The sequence below is a fragment of the Aulonocara stuartgranti genome (genome assembly GCF_965226115.1).
Source record: "Aulonocara stuartgranti genome assembly, chromosome: 22".
In the NCBI taxonomy this organism is placed as follows: Eukaryota; Metazoa; Chordata; class Actinopteri; order Cichliformes; family Cichlidae; genus Aulonocara; species Aulonocara stuartgranti.
Window position 1 is genome coordinate 34674398 of NC_138957.1, and position 7946 is coordinate 34682343.

Here is a 7946-nt window from a genome sequence, read left to right on the forward strand (position 1 = left end):
GATGTTCCTTTCAGTGCCAACTAGACACTAGTTTTAAAATGTATATATATATATATATATATTCAGTTTATTGGAGGCAAATATGTCTTTATGTATTTTTCAGTATTTATGGATTTATCACAATTAACCTACACTGTAAATCACGTGAAAAGTTAAAAACAAAAGATATTTGAGGGAATCAAAAAGGTCTCAGTTTATACTGACACATATTAAATCAAGTTTAAAATTCCATTTAAATTGATGATTTCATTATTGATTGATTTGATATCATCAGAGGAAGAAGTCCCATTTTCAAAACTCATATATTCAAAATAAAAATATATCTTCTTTAAATATGTAGCACTGCAATAATTTCATTTTTTAGATCAGTTGGTAAAACTGAAAAGGAAGGAGTGAATGATTTTGTTGAGTTTGTTTGTTTCAGAGTCAGAGAGCCGTGTCTCTCTACAGTCAGAGGTTTTTGTACGGCGCCTCAATGAGTTTGTATCACTGTGGTGGACTTTTGGTGGAGGAACCAGACTGGATGTTGGAAGTAAGTTAATTAACTGTGTTTATTATTTTCTTTTATAACTACTTGTTAGGCTGCTTAGATGAGAGAAAACTATTTTTTTTATTAAAATAATTTAGTGTTTGATGTTTGTCCTTTTTACTGGACTAATTCAGATGAGCTCTGCGAGTTTCTCTTGTTTAATCTACATTTCTGTCACTTTGAAATATTTGTAGACAAGAGTAAACTTCATCATCTTATGATTAGTTTGTAAATTTCCACCACATCAGCTGCTGTTTGGATGAGTTAAAGTTTGCTTTCTGATGTTTTTATCGTGTCAGATGTTTCAGATTTAGTTTGAAATCATGTGAGCTGTTCAATAACATTTGAATCTGTATGAATGAGTAGCTGCTCTGTGCTTGTGTCCACTAATGTCTTCAGTCGTCCATGATTTAGACTTCTAATCATTTTAAAGCCAAACTTCTGCTGTAAATGTTTCCACATCTGCTTCTTTTATTTCCAGTGTAGTTTGAACATATTTCAGCTCAAACTGTGTGATGATTCTCTCTGTGCTGATATGCATGAGAGGTTTCTTAAAGGGAAGTGAAACAATGTGTGAGTGAATGACTGGTGGAGCAGAAAAAACACCTGACAGAAACTTCTTAACGGAGAAATTCAAATTGTGGTTCCTGTCCTCTAAGCTGATTGGTGTTTCCTAGGTGATACCCGCCCCGCCCTGAAGGTGCTGGGTCCCTCCAACAAGGAGCTGGAGCAGGGGAAGGCCACGCTCATGTGTGTGGCCAACAAGGGCTTCCCCTCAGACTGGAGTCTGTCCTGGAAGACGAGCGACAGCAGTGGCAGCAGCAGCATCAGAGGGGAGGAGAGCAGGACTCCTGGAGTGCTGCAGAATGACGGCCTCTACAGCTGGAGCAGCACCCTGACGCTCACTGCAGACCAGTGGGGGAAGGTGGGCTCTGTGACCTGTGAGGCCACCCAGGGCTCCCACACTCCGGTCTCAGAGATACTGAGGAGAGACCAGTGTTCCCAGTCCTGATGTCAATCACTGAGTCTTTGATGTTGATTTTCTTCTGTCTCTTTGTTTCTTTGTGTTTGCAGATTTAAAAAATAAACTCATTAAACAGTCATGTTTCCATCTCATAATGACAACAATCAGAGCATCAATCTCCTCTAGTTTCATCCTTTTGTGTCTGTTGTAAAGCTGATATTTCAAACTTAAAACAATAAAAATGTAACGAGGAAACATGTTCTTTGAGTTTAATAAATGCACTTCAAAAAATAAAAAATGTTGTAAAATTTAGTTAGAAGGACCAAAAAAAATGTCAGCAGACACATCAAGTGTAATGTGCAGTTCAAATAGCTTAATATATTTTTAAATCCACATATTAAATATTTCTCTATAAGATGTTGAGGTCATGTCAACCATAGATTATCTGTGTGCTCTTCATAATTTCTAGTCTCAAAGCTGTTTTATGATCTACATTTTAATCTGATCTAAAACCTAATAAGTAAAATTAAAGAGCAGGATGTCATCTGTATGATTAAACAGAGATCATTTAAATCAAGTTTAAGAGAAGATTTACTGATGTTTGATTAATGAACTATTTGGCAGTGAAACTGTGATGAAGCACCAAAGCAGAGAAGAGTCTAGAAGCTGGTGGTGGCAGAGGTGAAGCAGGTGGAGGCTTAGTTGAGGATCCCTAATTGAACTTTCTCAACAAATTACAACCATAAAGAATGAATGTGTGCAAAAGAAAAAAGGAAATTATCTTCAGTTAGAGCTCAAAAAACTTTTAAAAATCTTTAAAAGTAGGTTTTGTGTGTAAAAACAAACCATTCAGTATTTGATCCTCAGGTTTGTATTTCATGACCTTAAACAGCACATAAAGTTTATAGAGTTGTAAATGAAAATTAACTAACTTAAATCTCTAAAATCTGAGAAGAAGGACATTTTGAGCATTTTATTCATTTTAGAAAATGAAAGCTTCCAACTGCTGGGGAAGTTCTTCCTTTATGATTTATTTTCAGACTCTCATTTTTGATAACGTTCATGGAGAAGTTGCTCTTATTAATTATCGCATTTATAATCGGCTTCATGGACCTGGTCCATAATATTTAAAATTATGATAATGAAATTTGTGTGTGTGTGTGTGTGTGTGTGTGTGTGTGTATGTGTGTGTGTGTGTGTGTGTGTGTCCTCAGTGAACTGTATCAGTCTCTGCAGTATCTTCCAGCTGCAGCAGTCACTTCAGTTTCTGTTCAGTCTGACTGAGGGAGGTTTTTGTACGACTGTTTTTCACTGTGTGTTCACCCACTGACTGTTAACATTGAATTCCCCATGACAGTAATAAACTGCTGCATCTTCAGCCTGGACTCCACTGATGGTCAGAGTGAAGTCAGAGTTTGATCCACTGCCTGTAAAACGAGCTGGAATCCCTGATTGTCGAGTGCTAGCACCATAAATGAGTAGTTTAGGAACTCCTCCATCTTTCTGTTGGTACCAGGCTAAACGATTGTTGTCATAAACATCCTGACTGGTCCTACACTTCATGCTCACAGTTCCTCCCACAGCAAGGCTCACTGCTTCAGGCTGACTCACTGTGATCTGTCCTCTGGACTCTGAGGACACAGAGACAAAAACATAAAGCAGCTTCATGGTTTTGTGGGCTTCATTTCAGAGGGACAGATGTTGATAGAGGAGAGGAGTTTGATTCTCTGGACTTTACCTGTGAAGCAGCAGCAGAGGAGAGTCCAGATGAGGACGCAGATCAAAGTCATGTTTTTGATGAGGAGGATTTCTGTGGCTTCTGTTGTGATGAAGGACAGCTGTCAGTCATCCAGTGTTCAACTCTCAGGACTATAAACTCTCCCAGAGCACTGGAGCATGGTGCTGCTGATGCAAAGTGCCTCTCTACGGAAATGACTGCAACAGGGAGTGGGATCGATCTGATGATGCTGTTGATGATGTTCACTGTAAATTATTTCAAAAAGAACATTTCTTCCTCCTTCTATGAAAAATTCAATTCTTTTTATCTTGATCTGGTGGTGAATCAACTGATTTTATTATTAGTTAGAAAGACATTTCAGATTTTGTATAATTTTTTTTGAGTGAATGTATGATTGTAACCTCGTGTCTTAGGTTACAATCATACATAGGTATGGTTTTAAATAGGATATTTTCTGCAATCCTCTTAAAAAAACATCTCAGCTGAAGGAGAAGACAAGAAAATATTTCAAGAGCAAACCTGAGCCCTACATTGTAATATAATACTAAGTGTTGACCAGTCTGGACTGTGCAGGGTGCCAGTTCAAGCTCAGTGGGTGCGCAGACGACCACATGACCCATGGTCAAAGTCAAGTCAAAGTCAAAGTCAAAGTCAACTTTATTGTCAATTCTGCCACATGTACAGGACATACAGAGAATAGAAACTACGTTACTCTCAATCCCTAGATAAAATAGCAAATGAACATTAAAATATAAGAGTGATTAAAAATGCAAGTAAAATAATTAAAAAGTAAAAATTTAAATAAATACAATACAATACAATTTTACATATAACAAGAAAGCTATACAATATACAATATAAGGGTAAATGACATTGGGTGTAAACCAGGCAGAGTAGTGCAAATAGGCAAATAGTGCAAATGGAGATTTAGTAATGTATGGTAAGAGATAGTGTAACAACAAAGGCTTATGAGGTAATGGCAGTCCAATGCTCCACCAAGTGACTGGTAACTGGTGCAGGCCAGTGAGTGAGTCAGAGTGTGTGTGTGTGTGTGACAGAGTTCAGTGAGACCGTGGAGGAGAGAGGGGAGAGGGGGGCAGAATCGGGAGGGAGTTTAGCTTCCTGACAGCCTGATGGATGAAGCTGTCCTTCAGTCTGCTGGTCCTGGCCTGGAGACTCCGCAGTCTCCTCCCCGACGGCAGCAGCTTGAAGAAGTTTTGCATTGGGTGCGTGGGATCAGCCGCTATGCAAAGGGCTTTTTTAGTGAGACGGGTGCTGTAAATGTCCTGGAGGGAGGGGAGAGAGACACCAATGATCCTCTCTGCAGCTCTCACTATGCGTTGGAGGGTTCTATGACAGGACGCATTGCAGGCTCCAAACCACACAGTGATGCAGCTCGACAGGATGCTCTCGATGGTGCCTCTGTAGAAAGTGTACATGATGGGGGCTGGTGCTCCTGCTCTTCTTAGTTTGCGGAGAAAGAAGAGACGCTGCTGTGATTTCTTGGCCAGTGCTGTGGTGTTGTACGTCCAGGAGAGATCCTCTGTGATGTGCACACCCAAGAACTTGGTGCTGCTCACTCTCTCCACAGACACTCTGTCAATGGTCAGAGGAGCATGTTGGGTGTGCATTCTCCTGAAGTCCACAACAATCTCCTTCGTCTTCTCCACATTCAGAGAGAGATTGTTGTCAGCACACCATGTGGCCAGGCGTCTCACCTCACTTCTGTAGTCGGTCTCATCCCTGTTGCTAATGAGACCCACCACCGTTGTGTCGTCCGCAAACTTGATGAAGAGGTTGGAGCTGTATGATGGGGTGCAGTCATGGGTCAGCAGAGTGAAGAGGAGGGGGCTCATGGGATTAGGGTATCGCTGTCATGGTACTGGGTCTGAGACCCAGTGTTTTGTGTATTTTAGTGCTATTTTGTTGTTTATTGTATTTTTTGGCCGTTTTCTCTGTTTTATTTTTGTTTTATTTTAATTTTGAGTCTTGTGTTCTTTGTTCCTTGTATTAGGTTCACTTCTCCTGTCCCGTCATTATGTTAATGTCAGTCAGCTGTTTCCCCATTTGTTCCCACTTCCCCATATCACCTCCTGTGTACAATACAATGCAATACAATTTTATTTATATAGCACATTTAAAAAAACACAGGTATGCCAAAGTGCTTCACAGAACGAGTTAGAGCAATAATAAATACAAAACACAAAATACAAAATACAAATAAAATATACTAACAGGCAGGTGACATAACTAACCAATAATACACCAGGCGTAGTAGGCACAACCCGAAAGGCTGAAGGTTAAAACATTATAAATATTAATAAAGCGAAAAAGATAACTTACAGTACACCAAAAATGCGGGTTCTAGGAGGCGGGGAAAGCAAGGCTAAACAAATAAGTTTTTAATCGAGATTTAAAAGATTGAATTGAATCAGACGCCCGAATAGCTAGAGGGAGGTTATTCCAGAGGTAGGGTGTGACAGCAGCGAATGCGCGGTCACCTCTGGTCTTGAGCCGAGATCTAGGTCGCACCAGGAGCATTTGGCCTGCTGATCTAAGCGCTCTCCCAGGGCCATAAAAGCTGAGGAGATCCGTAAGATAGCTGGGCGCGGTGTTACTTATGATTTTAAAAGTGAGCAATAAGATTTTAAAATCAATACAAAATTTAATAGGGAGCCAGTGCAGGTCGGAAAGAACTGGAGTAATAGACTCAAACCTGCCAGTTCCAGTTAAAAGACGCGCAGCCGCTTTTTGAACGAGCTGTAGTTTGTGAACAAGGGCAGAATGGAGACCAGTGTAAAGGGAATTACAGTAATCTAATCTTGATGTAACAAAGGCATGGATAAGTTTCTCCAGGTCCTTACGTGGTAAGTAGGGCTTGGCCTTAGAGATTAGAAGTAGTTGATTGAAACTTGATTTAACTACAGAGGACACATGTTTGTCCAACTTGAAGGAACTGTCCAAGACAACACCCAGGTTCCTCACAGTGTCATAAAGGGAGTCAGCAAAGGGCCCTAAAAATACCAATTAGTTCAGCCCGAGAGAAGGGAGTATCAAAGATTACAATTTCAGTCTTCTTATCATTTACAATGAGGGAATTGCTCAGTAGCCAGATTTTAACTTCATTCATACAATCGGAGAAATGTTGCAACGACAACATGACATCCTCAGCTAGTTCAAAATAGATTTGAATGTCATCCGCATAAAAGTGGAAAGAAATATTGTATTTATCAAAGATTCGGCCCAAGGGTAACAAGTATAAAGAGAACAGCATGGGACCCAGCACAGACCCCTGGGGGACACCAGAGGTAACAGGGGCAATAGAGGAGGCGTAGGTACCCATGGTGACAGAAAAGGACCTGTGTGTATTTTTTTCATACACTTGATTAATGAAAACATTCTTGGCAAATGCTTTCGCTTTCGTCCGCCGTATGTATTTAAGTCGGTGTGTTTTCTGTATGTCTGTCATGGTCCTGAGTCTGACGACTCTGTGTTTTGTGTGTATTTATATGATTCTATGTTCTTTGTTTATTCTGTTACATCTTTTGTTAAGGTTTACCATTTGTTAGGGTTTTGTTCTGTGCCTGCCTGCTCCCACTTCTCCGTGTTCGTTAGCGCTTCAGGTTTGTTTTCTTAGTTTTTTCCAGTTTAGGTTTTGTTTAGTTTCCTCCACTCCTCTGCCGTTTCTGTTTGTACCTCCACCTTCTCTATAAAAACTCCTCTGCATCTCAGCTGCCTGCATCTTGGGTCCTCATTAAATTCCACACAGCTCATCCCACGAGCCCTGACAATGTCATTGTCAGGTCGTCTGTTATACCCACCACAATTGTCACCATTGTCACAGTTCTCATAGTTTTTTCATAGTTTTCATTTTTGGTTCAGCCCTCAACCCAAATAAAGGCTCGTTTTTTGCTGAAACCTACAACTCCTCTGTCATCATCTGCTTTTGGGTCCTGTATCAAAAAAGCACAGGCACATCCTGCCGTGACAGAACGATCTGACGCAAGATGGACCCAGTGGATGCTGTTCGTGAGGAGGGTGTCCCCGTCTCTGGAACCTGTGAGCATACATCTCTGGCACCTCGGATGTGTGGACAAAGCTTGTGGGAGTAAACACCATGGAGGTGATTCTTCACGGCAATCCCGAACTGCTGGAGATCCCGTCGGCTTCGGTGCTGATCTGCTATCTGGTCCGAGCCAAGGAGACGATCCAAGCCCGGGAGTTGCTGGATTACTCTGCCCACTGCGGCTGCAGCTGCCAGTGGACTGCACGCCTGCCGTTTTTTTGTTCCAAGATGGCGCCGGTGTGCATGGCTGGCCGTCTTCGACTTCGACTGCGCCTCGGCGTTGTACTCCTTGTGTCTTTATCTTTGGCACTTTGTTCTCTAGGTGATTGTACGCTAATAACCTATGATAGAAACATGCTCCTGAATCTTCGTTTCTCCTGTTCTCAACGACCGAATTGTCTTGGGACCGCGGGTGATGCCATTCCCCTGATGCCCGTCTCTCCCACTCATCTGACCGATTTACCTCTTCCCATGCCCCGCAGGATACGTCCCAGGAGACGGGGTAGAAGGAGTGGTGTCCGTGTCCGCTTCAAGGCTTATATCAGAGCCATGGCTACGGATTACCCCCCTACTAGCTGTGAATTTTCTCGTTTCATCCACCATCTTGGTAGCCGCTTTGCGGCTAAACTGCCCAACCACCGTTGGATAT